General features: G+C 39.8%; 1 protein-coding gene across 3 annotated transcripts in view; it reads right to left on the bottom strand.

The window, feature by feature from the left end:
• LARGE1 (LARGE xylosyl- and glucuronyltransferase 1) overlaps nt 1–17,106 on the bottom strand; it is a 282,849-nt gene that overhangs the window by 94,042 nt on the left and 171,701 nt on the right. The gene's annotated exons all lie outside the window — the stretch shown is intronic.

Genomic DNA, 17,106 nt, shown 5'->3' with positions numbered 1-17,106 from the left:
GATTAAACCCAAAAATAATAAGAGAAGTGTGTGCTGATGCCATACACACTCCTCATTTTGACCTCTGGCCAGGTCCATAAAACCTGACCTGTGATACACTAGGCTGCTAAAACGCCTCTACTCTCTTCAGCTGAGGTTACCCAATTAAATGTTAACAGTACTGAAAGTAGGGTAAAAGTCACTCTGATTTCCACTGTGTCATTAAATTGAGAGCTATGGCAGACACCACCAGACCAGAAATGTTACAGAGAGATCTAGAGGGATAACAGTGAGGATGAGGAAATAAAAAAAAAATCATCATCAAAAAGATACAAGCTGCTAAGCTCGAGAAACAGAAATCCAAGCAGAGAGAAACAGTGAAAATTGGTGAAAAGCAGTGAAAATTGGTGAAAAGCAGTATATTAGACAATAAAGAAAGAGAGCTATGGTCTGTTGTGCTTTTCAGAGGAACTGAAAGACGGGAACTGCTTGTTTCTTGTCTCACTTTTGAGGCTCCCTGGCACTCAGCCCCTGCTTCAGTTAGATCCTCCCGCCTCTAATGCTGAGTCTTGCCTGAACTTTAAGCAATGTGGAAATAAAAAGTGCTGGTCCTTGCTGACAGTAGATAGGCACAGCACAGCATCGATGTAGCACCAGCTTTCTAAAATGCCCTTTTAAGAGCACTGTACAGTCAGAAAAATTTAGCTGTTTCTCTTGCACCCCATTGCTAAATCTTCTTGTGATTCTTCACAAGAAATCACATCAGTTTAGCAAGTGAGTAATTATCAACCTGCCACTGATACTACAATGGTATTTTAGGAACAGGACTGTGCCATCATAACATGGGCTATAATATATGGAATAAATAAAGGAGACCCTTAAACTACAGTTCAGACATAAGCAGACAAATCCCGAGCTATTCCAAGCTAAGACAAAGCTATTGCAACTTCTCTATCATGATGACCAAATTTATCCACACTTCACAGTTTCCAAAATTTTGGTTCCTTAATTTTTTTCTTGAATTTTAACAGTTTCACATATTTTTATTTTTTCAGAAAAAATAATCTGGATCAACTGTTTTCCTGGTTTTAAGTTGAGCATAGATGCTAAGACTACCTCTAAAAGACCTCTGCTGTATACTGAAGTCTCCCATCTTAGGAGAAAAACCCTAAACATACATCTCACATATGCACTGTTTTCTAATTAAAAGCTGGATTGTCATCTAACTTTCACCAATATAAAGGACAGCTTAAATGAAAGTAATGAAATTGCTCTGGATTCAGTCTATGGTAAATGACACAAGGATCTGGGCCTAATGTCATAAATGTCCCCTTTGAGATCTCCATTAGTAACACTGTTTCTTTCAGAGAAAAATGCACATTCTTGCATTCTAAGCCTATAATGGAAAACTGTGATTCAACCACACCTGTTTTCTTTCTTAAGTATCATTAGTACTAATTGTTCACAATTTCACTCATGGCATTCACTGGATATATTTGATTGCTTTCAATATATTGCTAAGAGATACTAATCCCACTTACAAGGCAGGTAATGGATACTGGAATTGGTAAAGGTGCTTCAAGCTTTCAGGCTAATAAAACAGTTGTGATAACACTTTATCTTGATTAATCCAGAAAAGTTTGCCTCCTTTTTGCCTGTTGACAATGGACCCACTATGAACAAGACACAAGAGCTACAAAGTTCCTAGGAACAAGCTTATGTTTTGCCTGACAGCTGGGCCAGACAAAGGCAGTCTTTGGAGAGAACAAAAAGTACTAGCTATTTTGGATTTATTAAGAAGCATATCCTCAGTGCATTTTTGCAGAGGTGGACATGTAAGCATGACTTCCCCCCTCCTCCCCCCCAAAGCCCTCAGCCTTAAATTACAGCTCTCCTGTCTCTGCTTTCATCTCTAGTTGCAACTTCCTTCAGAGTTTATCATTGCTTTTTCAAGCACTGGTCACAAGCGGACAAATATAATGAAAGGTGCTCTCTAGGTCTCAACACACTTTCCAGAAATTACTAACCTAATTCTTTAGTTCTTAATTTTGACAACCTGGAGAACTTACATATTGTTAGAGAAATTATTAAACGTCTTCCTCTTCTACCAAGGGATAAATTAAGACTAATCACAGCTTGGGATCATGGAAATCAAATTCCCTCTTCTTCAGATTCTGCTTTCCAAACTTCGTTCTAAGAAATTAGCATTCCCATCTGCCTTCAATGTGAAAGTCAGAGTTACATAGCAAGGTACCCTAGAGCAATATATTTCAACCAAGTTAGTCCAAGCCTCACTCCAGCAATGGCTCTAGGTTCATTAGTACACAGGAGCTGTTCATGACTGAATCACCCAGCGAAGCAAACCTGATACATAGTCAAATGTGGGCACAGAATGGCATTTCTATTGCATTAACCAGAATGCATGATTTGGAGTTTGTGCTGACTTTAAGCTTACTATGGAAAGACAGATGGTATCTGATCCATGGTGAGGTTTCTCAGAATAGTTAATCTGTTAATATTTTAGAACAGAAATGAATCAGTGAATTTATACCAGATTACCACTTGGTGCTAGGTGGCTATGACATTTCTATCTGTAGTTTTTTATTTACTGTATCACTAAACACTGGCCTTCATCAATAAGTCTGCAGTTTTCTGCCTTTTAGGGGAAGATTAAGTACAGGACTGGCTATCTGGTGATAAGCGCCTCGCCATTTCAGAGCAAGTGTGTTCCAGCAAGAAACTGCAGATGGACCTCAGATGTAGGCTGGTAATATTTTCAGTGCTCCATTGAAAACACATGGTGATGGGAAGATCACCAAAGGTTTGCTGTAAATGATGAGAAAGGTGAAAAACAAGGCAGCTCAAGCATTGGTGTCACATCTTCAGTGACAGAATAACTCTGAAGCACAAGAACAATTGTAACTGAAACACACTGATATTCAAGTGTCATTTCTGCTGCCCATGCTAACATGGTATTGTCTGCACTGTCTAGGTTATGGTAACGCTGATTATTTGTTCTGTATTGCCAACATCCTGACACTCCCAGGGGAATATAGCAGGTCAGGGTAACTTCTGTTTTGTTACAGGGTTCTCAAAGAGTGTATTGCAACCTGCAGCTCTTCCTTACCTTTGCTTCACTTTAAAAGGAAATCTTCACAAATTCTCACTCTGCACAGGTACATATTCCAGATCTAGATCCTCCCCTGCCATGGTCCCTGGCACTAAAATCTTGCTTCTTTACCTGAGCTTATCTCATATGGCAAGGGGTAACAGCTGCCTTAGCATTAGCAGTGGGTAAGGTGGAAGCAGTTTTAAAAAGCTTAATGTATGTCTATTATTTGGTTCTAATCCAGCCATGAACCCAAACTATGAACCACAGAGCTTACAGTATGATTGGCAAAAAGAAGAGGCTATGGCAGCCTGTTCTGCATTTGAGATGGAAGACTGTTCAGATAATGGGTTTGTACTGAATGTAGCTAGTTAGTAAGATTAATGAGTAGAAATCATATTGCATGGTGGTCAGTAACTCAATTGAAATAGGTACTAATTTCAAGGTGATATAAAAGTCCCTCTGAAGTTTGGCTACATTTTTTTTCATGGAGTAGAAGTCAACGTCAATGTTATCAGGAAGTAAAGGAGAAGCAAGTATTAACAACATTTAACTTTAATCTTTGACTTACTAATTTGAAACTTGACTGGAAAGAAGAGCAAGGAGGAAATCATGTCCAGCAAATCCTGATTAGATTAGATGAAATAGGTCTCACTTGGAAACTTCAAGATCATGGAGGGGATTTCCAATACCATGATAATGAAGGATAAGGAACACCCTAGGATGTAATTTCTCTGAACATGTTAGAGGGAGACATTCAGAAAGCAGGAAGGACATCCTCTTTCCCACTAATCATGACTCCCAGGTAGGGCTGAGAAATCCAGAATGGAATCTGGAGAATTGAGGGTCAAATGAGAGAGAAAGTAATAGTAGACTTGTCTAGACTTGCAAAGAAGTCAGTAACCATAAAGCATAACTATAAAGCATTTCTTGCTGCCTGCTTGACCTTGGCAAGGGAAACTCTTGCAAGATCCTAGCTGGAAGCTTTTATGTTTTTTAAAGCATGCATATCAGGAATGCAAAGTTTTTTCATCATTGATGCAACTGATTACAGCAAACTGACGGACCTGTGCCTCTCCATAAAAATACTGATCAGTAACAATCTCCACAGCTGTCTGGCTATGCTTGTCTATCCTCTTTCCAAATAAGTTGTGCGACTTGTCATATAATTATGAACCTGTAACAGCGTACTCTGTACTACAGTGGTTTGCTGGGACAGAGTAAATGGTCTGTGACAGGTCATAACTTCAATTTGAAGTTTGATAGTGAAGATGCACAGTAATCTATCAGGCATTAGGAGAGCTGATATGCTCCAGTGGTCCACTGCTCCAGGACAGTTATGTAATGAGTAGATGGAGATGCAGATTTGTGGAAGGAAAAGCTCTATTACCATTCTTTATGAAGCCAAAAGGCTTTGCAGAGCACAGCTTTTAAAGATATCACACAGGATGAGGGAAAGTCCTCAGTATAGACAGATCACAAACAATTTAGGGTTTGCCAGGTCGTGACCAACACCCTGAAGCTTGCAGGCTATCAATATGCAGCTGGAACCAGCTCTCAGCATGAAGCCCTCTCAGCTTTGTGAGAGGGCTGCCTCATTCCACAATTCTCACTTCAGCCTGGGAACAGTCTCAAGGAGCAGCCCCATGCAGAGAACTTTAAAGTAGTCCCCTCTTTTGATAACTACACTATCATGACAAGTAGTTTTTATACTAACTCCCTGGTATATAGTCTAAGCCCTAACTCCTGTTTTGCTGTGATTTTGTTTGAGTATTTGCTGACATGGACTGATTAGCCAGCCCTGCTTTAAGCTCAATACTTCTGATCTCCACATTAAGCAACAGGAGTTTATTTTTACTCTTTTCTGTTCTCAGTCAACCATGACACCAGATTTTCTTCCTGGATTTAAGTATATGCTTCATTTTTGTTGCTTATTATGTCATTCTGACACTTTATGGAACCCCTGCAGTGTATTGTGATATACCTGCAAAAAGGCCAGTGTTAAAGACACTATGAGAAGAGGAAAAAATAAAAAAGGATTCTCATAAAAACTGTCACCCACAACAGCACGTTTCTATGGTAATACAGGACTGCTTTGGGTTGTTATGGCAACTAAACCTTTAAAAGCAATAGCATAAAACCAAAGCAAAAAAAAAAAGCACAAAAATGGAGCTTCATCACTGTTCTTCTCAATTTTATAAATAATTCTAGCCCTCCTAGCCCACACAAAGACTAGATTGGGTGTTACAGTGATCAAAACTCTTTAGGAAGAGAAAGAAAACCACCTGGCTTCACAGCAATGGGTGTGTAGAGCCTCTTACCACTCTCTTAGAAACAATGACTAGAAGTGCTTGGCCATAAGCAGAGCTCCTGCACCATAGAGCAAAACAAATAAGGTGATAACAGTGACAGCAGGACTAATTGCTGACTGCAGCTAAGTGGGGATGGTATCTGTACTACCAACCTGTTGGACGGACAGGCCAAAATTCCATTAAATTAAATGTTGTGTTAGCTCCTTAATTCTACCATGTATTTCATTACTTCCTTGACAAGTTTTTTCTTGTAGTCAGATATCACTGCCAAGAAAATGCAAAAATTTTCTAGATACATGCACGTGCCTCTATATAGCTTCACAGAAATTTACTGTGATTTATGGTGTTTTAAGATAATCTCAGGTTTCAAGATAAACCATATCAAGTGACTGGGGATGTGTTGTCACTTCTCCCTTTTTCTTTTCTTTCTTTCCTGCTCAGTGTCCTGTATGTTCACTCAAACGTTTCATCTCTAGATTGTTTTTTCATTTATCTAACAGTTATATCCACTTCCTATTATTATGTTTTAAAGAATTACATGATCATGAGAGGGTAACTGGCAGTGTGCAAATATTCTCTTCTAATTCTGCTGAGGTACCTCAAAACTCATACTCCACAAATGCATACCTTTGCTGCCCTGCTTATGCACTTCAGCCTTTGTGCACTTCAGACTTGGCTGAGGTCACCCAACTCTTTTTACTCACGACCCCTAACAGGGGTCTAGAGCTGAAAGGAGAGTATATTTAAAGATTGCTCCTCCAACTATTCACATCTTTTTTTAGTTAGCCAAAAAGAGAAGATGTAAGTTCAAAGCAGGAATGTTTATGTAAATAAAGGAGTACAGGGGCCAGACTTCTTTACTGATGTAAGTCAGCACCATCCTGTTCACTCCAATGCTTTATAAAGATAGTTTATATCAGCTGAGAGGTACTCTTTCAGGATTTTAGGAAACCAGTGTAACAATATTTAGATCATCATTTCTTAGTATTGGAACCTTAAAAATTGGTGCCAATATGACTCTGAAGCAGCTTGGCAAAGCCCTACAGAATGTCACTTCACACCTGCAATAATGATATCCTGAAGCACACAGAAATGAAATATTATTGTTGTCTATTAAGCATAACACATGCAGGAAGACATGGCAATGCAATGAATTAATGAAGTTCAGGAGATCCTGTGCCAATTTCAGAGGTGATGTGCATTTCAGTAAGTTGCTGTGAGCATAAACTGGCAGACATTTAGTGTTGATGACAGAAGAGTAGTAGCATTGAGTCAGCCAAGGACAATTTTAAATAAGAAAAAGTATGATGCTGTAGCACTTTGGTCTGTAGCACTTTGGTCCTGCTGTATGATGCTGTAAGAAAAAGTATGATGCTGTAGCACTTTGGTCCTGCCCAAAGCTACTTATCTCAAAAGGACAGAATAAGCATGTGCTAAGTCTTCAGATGGTTCATGGTTTGACCTATTTGTCAAAAGCACCACTGAATGCTATAACACCTTCTTTGCTATACACCTCCACTTCTGTTCCAACCAGGCAAATTCTCTTGTTGTGTCATAATAGCACTTCCTTGAGAGCTCCCCCACTCCCTAAGCAGAAAGGTAAAACACATCACATCCTCATATGCAGACATAAGTTTCTTCAGGATGTCACTTAGTTGTGCTAGTAGTTAATGGCTTTCAAGAATCTGTACTGCTGACATGTTCAGTCCCACCTCCAAAATGAATCCCAGAGCCACACAGACTGGAAGCAACTGACACAGGGTTTGTGTTACACCAAAGCAAGAACACCACCAGTTTAGATCTTGAGACCTTTCTAAGTATTTAGGCAGTGCAAAGGAAACATAAATTGGCCTGGCTTTTCACCAGAAGATGTCTAATGTGCATCTTTCTACTGACATGAACTCACACACAACTTACTGCAGCTACGGATTTCGCACTTCAGGTCCAAAGTCTTTTCAGGACTATGAATTTCACTGTGACTAAATGCAGGAAATAAAGTAAGAATACAGAAGAGTTGTGGACATATTTCATCGCTGAGTTGTACCATGTGTTCATCAGTCACCTTCTGTTATGTATCTAGAAGGACTAGCACAATATTCTTTTTGTTGTTAGCAGTGTCTCAAAGGGCAAAAAACATTTACCTTGAGGAGTTAGAGGGAGAAATTCTTTGTTTAATTGAACTGCTTGGCCCATGCTGAATGCATCTAGATATTACTGCAAGGAAGATGGAGTGGAGTCAGCTTGAAATTTAAGTCAAATAAAGTAAAATAAAATCACTTGGGAGATGCAGAGTGAAGTGGTCCATTACAGACATAGTTAGTTCTTTCTTTTAGCTTGTTAGGGTTAAAATAAGGGGTTCAAACATCCCTGATTCTCTAGTTTAAGTGGAAATGGAAACCTGTGAGGGTTCTACTATTTCCACAAAATTGGACTGATTACTGATTTCACTTCAGTGTCTAACTTTTAGTTCATGTAACTGTCCCTGGGTTTTGCTCATGGTGCATTTGTACACAGTGTTAGTGCTGTTATGTAATAAATTGGTTTAATTTTGTAAACACATTTCCCTCTTACATGGTTGTACGGAGAGCAATACCATGCACTCACCCTGCTGATGGGATAATCATACCATTGACCTCTGGACCATATGTTCTACCTTGCAGCTTGAACCTGTGAGACAGATATTCCCTATGCCACTTTACCCTATGCAAATCCATGTGCTGCCAAGGACAATATTACAGACATAATTTGCAGCATAAAACCAAAAAGGTAAAACCTCGAATGAGAGCTTTGTAATTGGAAATGGGGCCTTAGGTCCTTAAAAATATGGATTGTTAATGCAGAACAAGGTAGGTTCAGAGAATAAACCTGGCTCAGAGAAGGAGAAAACAGAATATCAAGTTATTACAATGCATGTCACAGAGAACTGTGAGAAGTGTTTGTACTTGATAGATTGCATGTGATTAGAATGAGGGCCTTAGGCACGAAAATCTAGCTATTAAATATCATTCTTTCTTTAGTCCTATTAATATAACTATTAAACCTTAGAGTAAACTTCATTTATTAGGTGAATGACCCATGTGTCTCTTTTGCTTGGCTTTTTCACACATGCAGAGGTTACTTATCATTACACATTATTAATTGGTGAACAGGTTGCCACTCTCTCCATATTCACTGCCTGCTTATGCAGTTGCTCTACTTTACTGTCATCTAGGAAATGCAGAGTGACTGGCCAGAGGGATTAGTACACGGGCTTAATTTGTGTGTTCCACCCAAGAAGACTGGCAGACATTTGGGTTTGGGGTTTTTTTAACAGCCCTTTAAAAAAACATAATTAAACAAGTTGTAAGTTGACAGGGCAAGGGTACTGAAGGTATCTGAGAGGAAGCATGTCTACAATTGCACAAGAAGACGAACACATTATAGGAGAAAATGATAAACCTAGAACACATATAGGTGGACAGCAACTCCTGACTGATTTCCCCTACTTTGTTTGGATTGGGGGGTGTTCTTATTATTTTTCTCCTTGGTTTCTTCCCACCCAGTTCTTACATGCTTTCACTTTAGCACAGCCTACTGGCATCTCATTCCCAGAAATACATTTTTCCTCTGCCAATAACAAACATGCAAAGCAGAAATGCTTCTTCTCCTAGTCTGCACCCCATGAGAGCTGGATTTTCTAGCTTCTGAAAAGGCACAGCTTTTGCTAGTCAAGGGAGATAGGGATATGCACTTTGGTCCTTTGATGCCGTGCTCTGCCCAGATTTCTCTCACTAAATATTTGCAAGGCAATTCAAAAAGCTCTAGGTCCATTCTCCATGTCTGGAGTACTGGAGATTAATAGAATTAAAGCATCTTTAAATTCTGAAGAAAGAGCTCAGAGGAGAGACAAACTGTTTTTTTGCTTTATCGCTGTGTGAGTCATACAATGTTTAGTTTGGGTGTTGGATACATCATAGCATCTAAGCCAAAAAGACAGCTGCAGAATGAGTGGCAGTTTAACAAAGACTGGAGAAAAATAATGTTGAAAAAACACTAGATTGACGTTGAGAGGGTAGAAAAAAGTCCTCAAAATTTCAGTGTTGCCAACAAGATTTTATTACAAATCTTGTAGTAAGTGGTGGGTTTTTATTCTAAAAACTCTGGTTGTGGTATCAAAAGATAACAAAAGAATATCAGCTTTCATTTATAATTAAAACACCCCTAGCCCCCAACAGGAAAAAGCTTGAAAACATGACCAAAGGGTATCCCTTGGAAATAAAAACAGAAAAATAAAGAACCCAAATCTTTTATTTTATTTTAGAATTTACCACACCATGAGTTATCCCCAATTTCTATGCAGTCTTGGCCTTTCACCTCTAAATATTTGTGCCTGATGGCAGAAACAGACAAAGGACCATTCAGCTAAAATAGAACTACAGATGTTTCAGAAACTGCAGCCATTCTATTTTGGCAGCAATTCATAATCAGAATTTTCTGATTATGTCCCTTGTCACATTAAAATCCATAAACTAGAATGTGCACATGCTGATCCATATAATAAACTCCCTCCCTTGGAGCTCATTTACTGAGGTCAACCTTCTCACATACTGCCTTCTCAATAAAGGAATATCACAGCAAAGCAAACTGCAATTAGGAAAAAAAAATAAAAAAGAACTTCTAGCCAGTCAGCTTATCCAACAAGCATGGAGAAACAGAAATGTTTTTCCCTAGACCCAGAGAATCAGCAGGTTCCATCTCTTTGTTTGATCCCCTTCTAATTAAAGTCAGCAAAATTAACCCCCAATCACAGTTAGAAACTTGTCTTTTTTACCCCGAATATCCTAAACCCTGACATTCTTTGGCTCTACACCAGTGTTCTCCTGTAGTTTCACACACAACAACAGCATCATGAGACAAGGGAGCACGACACCCCCCAACATTTCTATCAGTTATAGCTAACAAATAGGATTCTTTATCAATGAAGTTTTAAAGGTTCTGTAGCAGAAAAGAAGAAAACACCATGATATAACAATCAAGAATAGAAAATCTTAAGCAGATAGAGTCTCCACAGGGACCTTTTCAAAGGGAAAATGTGTTTCATTTGTGTAATAACCCTAGGATGAGCTATGTACTGTAGTCTAACCATTAAACACTTACACAAATCTTTCAGAAACTAACAGATGTTTCTTTTATGAGGAAAGACAAGTGCCATTCGGCCTTTTTAGACACTTATAAAAATTCAGATAATTTTAAGCTATTTTAATAGCTGCCTGACAATTTTATTAATGCACTCTGCTATAATGTGATCCTGTTGCCTTCACAAAAAGACTCATACCATGGATTTTTATACACACTAAGGTGCACGTTGCTAATGCCTTCCTCTTAATTAGTAAGAAAAGAAAGTCTATAGTACTGACCAGAAGAAACAGAAAGATCTCTGTAGGATTTAACACAAGCAGTGTATCAACCTGCAGAGATCCTGTCTCAAAATCATCTGGCAGCTTTAATGATTTACTCAGTGTAAACTGACAGACTGAACTACAGAACCTACCCAGAATCAATTCTGTGGATCAAATCCTGGCCTGAGCCATAGATGACAATGAATTTTAAATTTTAATCTTGGCAACAACTGAATATTTTACATCATCACAAGGAGAGATACCTATAAAAAGCACAGTCTTTGCAGAAGGAGAGTCAAGGGCTATGACAGGTATAGTTTATTAAAACGGGGCTTCACTGATAGAGCCAAATTCAGGGAAATTTATACAGCACCTGCTGACTCTGCCTGACTCTCACCAGTGCCATCAGCATCTCACTTTCTGGCACACTAAATTCACACGCAAATGAAAAGTAATGCATGCATTTGACATTACAACCTTACGCATAATAGTTCTTGTAGGAATATAATTACTAAATCCCCTAAACAAAATGCTTCATTTTGTGATGGTTGTGACTTCCCCCCCCCTTTTTTTTTCTTCCTCTTTTTCCTGAAGAAGCTGAAAAAATAGTACAAACCTAGGTTGTTACCTCAGGCGTTCTGCAGAGCAATATGCCAAAGCACCCACATACCAAGTGTTTGCAAATTTTAAGTTTGGGATTGACTACGTGCCAGTCCCTCTTCAGCTGTGGGCACATGATCCTGCACCAAAATCTCTGTTGACCTTTTCTGGTATTTGTGATGTCAGTATGGATTTTTATCATTGTTTGAGCTCCTGACACAAAGCAAACAGCTTCTATAGCATGTTTTTATTCATGCGAAGTACAAATCTGTGAATATCATTCTTCCTCTCGAGCTTGCCATTTCTCCTTCTTGCATGCTCTGTTAATGGAAGTAGGTGACTCTTCCTTATTACCTTGTTCTAGACAAGACTTACTTGAACACTAATTGTAGCTTATATTCTCTGGGTGTCTTAGCATACAAGTAGAGTTATTTGAAATGCACTAGTTATGTACTATTCAGTCTCTATTGTTTAAAAGTAATTAATATATTCATCATATCATCTAGCTGGATTGTAAAACTAACGTAGTAGTAGTAGTAAGACATCACTGTTCAGTATAGCCTCTGAGTTTTGACATGTACTTAGAAATACCATAATGCCCTTTGATGTAACATTCAATTTAACACAGAGCTCCTCAACACTAATCTCTACTGGGATTATTCAGGTCTCATTTGTGAGTCTCAGCTGTGACTCCTACATAGCAATGGCCTAAAGGGACCAGGCAGACACAAGAATTGTCACCTGACACAAGATAAAGCACCAAGACAGTCCCTTTATGTGTACAGCACCCAGCACAAAGAGGTTGTGATCCTGACTGAAACTGCAATCTGTAACACTGTTATAGTCAGGTGCCAAACAAATTCACAATACCATCTACGATGAATACTCTTGAGTATCCATATCTAACATAGAGTTAGATTAAAAATCAGATTTTTAGAAAAAAGAACACACATTTCAGTACTATGAGTTTGGGTGAGCAAGAATAATAAAACATTTAGCAGACGTGGCCTTTAAAAGAATTTTAAGATTGATAGCACAGAACATAGCTTTGGACCCATTGTTTTCTCAGAAGAATTTGCCCAATTTCTGCAATAAAAGCATATTGGTTACACTAATCCCTGCTGTCTGAAATCCTCTGCAGCACTTCATCCAAGAATGTACTATGATCTACAGTCCCCCTCTTTTGCCCTTAGGCTAGGTGGTTTCTCAAGTTTAGAACTGTCAAAATCCAGTGAAAGATGAATAGAAAACATAATCAGTGTCAGCTAAGTCAGAGAAAACATGCATGACAGGTTATCTTCACCAGCCTGGCTGCACACTCAACCTTTGAAGTCAATATTTTGGAGATATATATCAGTCCAATAGAAACAGACTACCTATCTATAGTGCAATAGAGAATGATTCTAAAGCAGAAATGTCCAAATCCCAGCTGAAAAGCTGGATATGACTCTTGAAATTTAAGTTACTGGTTCCCAAAGACATATTTATGCATAGAGATTGAAGCTTGCATATAAAAGGAATAATAATTATACAATCCCAGTTGACTGCTAAGAGAAATTGTTAAATGTTATATTGTTTGAGACACTGTTTCAGACTACCAAAGAGAGGTGTGAATTTCTCCCAAAGCCTAAGGTTGCCACTTCAAAGAAGAGATTTTCAAATTTTTTCACTCAGCTACAGAACAGTTAGATCATATATTGTAAGGATGTATGCAAGAGCGTATCAGAAAATGGCAGAAGAGCAATAATTTACAAAGAAATCCTACTTCCTTTTTTCCATCTACAGAGCAAAGGTAGTAGTACCTTTACCACCAAAAATATTATGTTGCTGTGTAAGGGTCTGATCTTTCCAGCAACTCTTAAGATGACTGGAAGAAGAATCTTTGCAAAACAAGGATTCTGGGCGTTGCAGGTGCTATTTAAAACATATTGTAGGGCTTTCTACACAGCAAATTGGACCTGGTTAAACTTCAAGACAGTCCTGAATCTGAGTTTCTTCCAAGCACAGTGTCCTAGAAAAAAGGAATCTGAGCTCTTTGTCTCCCTTTGTCACTATTTTTGTTGGGAAGAAAAGTCTTCCTGGGGACAGAAAGAATCACACACTCTAGGACCTTTTCTATATGTGTGGCTGCAATTTGGAAAAGGCTGTGCTGGACTGCCTCATCAGTTATCCTGCAGCAACCCGCAGACAGAAGCTCTTGCCTTTTCTGCACTGATGTGAAAAATTCTTCTGTTTGCTCAAAAAGCATCCTGGTGTAAGCAGGTTTATAATGGCAGCTTCTAGCCATCAACTGGGTTTTTGAACATTTCTAGAAGGAGACCCAGTGAGTCTAAAGCTGCCCTCCAAGCTGGGGCTGGGCACAGTGTCAGGTTCCTTTGGAGAGTAGCCTTTCCCTTCATAGGAGTCTTATTACTCTTCTGTTTATGCAATGTTTCAACAAACATACTAGATTGTCCTAAAGAAATTTTCATAAACTTACCTAGGACTTCTGAGATAGAAACAAGGAAGAGATTAAAACATTAGTTTAGAAAAAAATCCTTCAGAGGAATAATTGGGGCTAGTGACTTGAGACAATTTTTGCATCTTTTGTAACGCTGGAAGGAGAAATAAAGAGAACCTAGGAAAAATTGCGAATCACCATATAATTTACAACAAACTTTTACAAGCAGTAAAAGGGTATCAGTATCTCTCCAACTTACTTGTCCTTGCTTTCATTTCCATTGAATCATAGAATGATACAATCATTTAGACTGAAAAGGACCTTTATGTCCAACTTACACTGCCAAGTATACTGTTATACCCAGGTGCCATATCTACACAACTTTCAAATAGCCCCAGGGATGTGACACCATCACTTCCTGGGCAGCCTCTTCCAATGCTTGACAACCCTTTCCATGAAGAAATTTTTCCTAATACTCAATCTAAACCTCCCCTGGTGAAAGTTGAGATCATTCTTATCCTATTGCTTGTTACTTGGGAGAACAGACTGACCCCTACCTGGCTACAGCCTCCTTTCAGGTAGTTGTAGACAATGATAAGGACTCCCCTGAGCCTCCTTTTCTCCAGGTTAAACAACCCCAGCTTCCTCAGCTGTTCCTCATAGGACTTGGGCTCTAGACCCTTTATCAGCTCTGTTGCCCTTCTGTGGACACATTCCAGCACCTCAATGTCCTTCTTGTAGTGAGGGGTCCAAAACTGAACAACGCACTTGAGTTGCAGCCTCACCAGTGCCACGTACAGTGGGAGAATCACTTCCCTAGTCTTGTTAGCCATGCTATTTCTGACACAGGTCAGGATGTCATTGGCCTTCTTGGCCACCTAGGCACACTGCTGGCTCATGTTCTGCTGCTGTCAACCAGCACCCCCAGGTCCTTTTACACTTGGCAGTTTTCCAACCACTCTGCCCCAAGCCTGTAGCACTGCAAAGGGTTGCTGTGACCCAAGTGAAGGACCCGGCACTTTGCCTTGTTGAAACTCACAGAACTGGTCTCTGCTCATCAATACAGCCTGTCCAGATCCTTCTGCAAAACTCTCCTGCTCTCCAGCAGATCAAGACTCCCACTCATCTTGATGTCCTCTGCAAACTGACTGAGTGCGCACTTGATCCTTTCATCCAGATAATTGTAAAGATATTAAACCAAATTGGCCCCGATACTGAGCCCTGAGAGACACCACTAGTCATTGGCTGCCAGATGTATTTAGCTCCACTCCCCACCACTCACTGGGCCTGGCCATCCGGCCTCTTTTTTACCCAGAGAACAGTGCACCTGTCCAAGCCATGAGAAGCCAGTTTCTCCAGGAGATTACTGTGGGAGACAGTGTCAAAGACTTTACTAAAGTTTAGGTATACAACAATCACAGCCTCTCCCTCATCCACTAAGCAGGTCACCTTATCATAGAAGGAAATAAGGTTGGTCAAGCAGGACCTGCTTTTCACAAACTTATGCCGACAAGGCTAATCCCCCGGTTGTCCTGCATGTGCCACATGATAGCACTCAAGGTGAGCTGCTCCATGACCTTCCCTGGCACTGAGGTCAGGCTGAGAGGCCTGTAATTCCTTGGATCCTCCTTCTAGGCCCTTCTTGTAGACAGGCATCACATTTGTTAACCTCCAGTCCACTGGGACCTCCCTGGTTAGCCAGGACTGCTGACTGATTCAAAGGGGCACCTCCCCTGATTGCCTCCTTCACCAGTTGTGTCAGGAAATTATCTTCCACACACTCCAGGAACTTCCTGGACTGTTTCCTATCCCCTGTGTTGTATTTCCAGCAGACATCTAGTAAGTTCAAGTCCCCCACGAGAACAAGAGCTAGTGATTGTGAGACTTCTCCCAGCTGCTTATAAAATATTTCTTCTGCCTCTTCATTCTGGTTGGGTGGTCTATAACAGACTCCCACCATGATATCTGCCTTGTTGGCTTTCCCTCTGATTCTTACCTACAAACACTCAACTCCACTGTCATTGTCATCAAGGTCATCTTTGGTAATAGAACTGCAGCCTATGACACAGGCTGGAGAACAAGCCTGTGCTTGGACACTTTAATTTCTCTCTTCTCCCCAACATTTAGGATCCAAAGTCCTCTCCCACCCTGGCTCAACACCTAGTGCTATGGGATTGTCCCATCAATTCTTTCTTTGTGTCTGGGAGATGAGCAGATGTAGACACTGACCAATTTATTGCCAGGATTAGAAAATTGTGGAGGAGCAGGCAGTCAGCTGGAATTAAAAGGACACACTGGACGATTTACAAAATCATAGGGAGTTGTGCTATGTATGTTATGAGAGCTGGCAGTAGCACAGGAATTCTGTCTCTGTGTGTAAGTTAGAGCTTTTCACAGCTCTAATCAGATGACCATTCTTGCCTAGCTCTATGGAGCCTGACTTCCACCTACTTTTTTGTTTCCATTAACTATTCTTCTCCACGTTTCCGTATTTTCTGTCTGTATTTTCTTTCAATCTTTTGTCGGCTTCTGCTCCATGTTTCTTTCCTTACAAGTGGACTTTATACTTGGTTTCATTCACCCAGTAAAAAAGCAAGGGATCTTAATTGAAATTATGGCAGAAAATATAAGCAAGATGATCCCTCTCATAGTCTCAATTCAGATTTTGCTCTCTTTGACCATGCAGTCCTCTATGCCCAAGTTCAGTTTATACACATTTCTTTACATGGTGCATCATGCTTATACACTATATTCAGTAAAATATTGCTATTAATGGGACAGCAGCACACAGTGAGACAGTACAATAGCGCAGCATTACTTCTTAAGCATAAATTGATGTTACTCGTGGTTGTTAAGGTATATGTTTACATGAGACTCAAGGTTCAGTGGAGGGAAAGGTTTGGTGAAGAGGTCTGAACAGTACCTGAAGAGGAGGAAAAACCTGATATTCCTTAATGAAGAAAGCTTGTGAATAATTCAGTTAAGTAAAAAGGTGATTGCTTCTGGCCTGCTGAAAGGACATCAGTGTATCCACAGAAGAGAAAGGAATCAAATGCATGGAGGAATAAGCACTAGAACCCTGTCCTTGACTGTAGAGCTGAAGATAATAGGTCTTGCCCCTTAGCTGGGTACTGGGAACGGTAAAGAGGCCTTGTGGATTTTAGGAGGGGATAAGTACAGTAAATGGCTTATGTAAATGAATACTCCCATTTGCTTAGGCTGACTTTTCTTGAGATGATTTTGAGAGAGCTGACAAAATGCATCAAGGTTAAAATTTTAGTGCGTTGT

This window comes from Lepidothrix coronata, unplaced genomic scaffold (assembly GCF_001604755.1).
Source record: "Lepidothrix coronata isolate B3197 unplaced genomic scaffold, Lepidothrix_coronata-1.0 Scaffold102, whole genome shotgun sequence".
NCBI lineage: Eukaryota > Metazoa > Chordata > Aves > Passeriformes > Pipridae > Lepidothrix > Lepidothrix coronata.
This window is presented reverse-complemented; position numbering and strand designations above follow the sequence as displayed.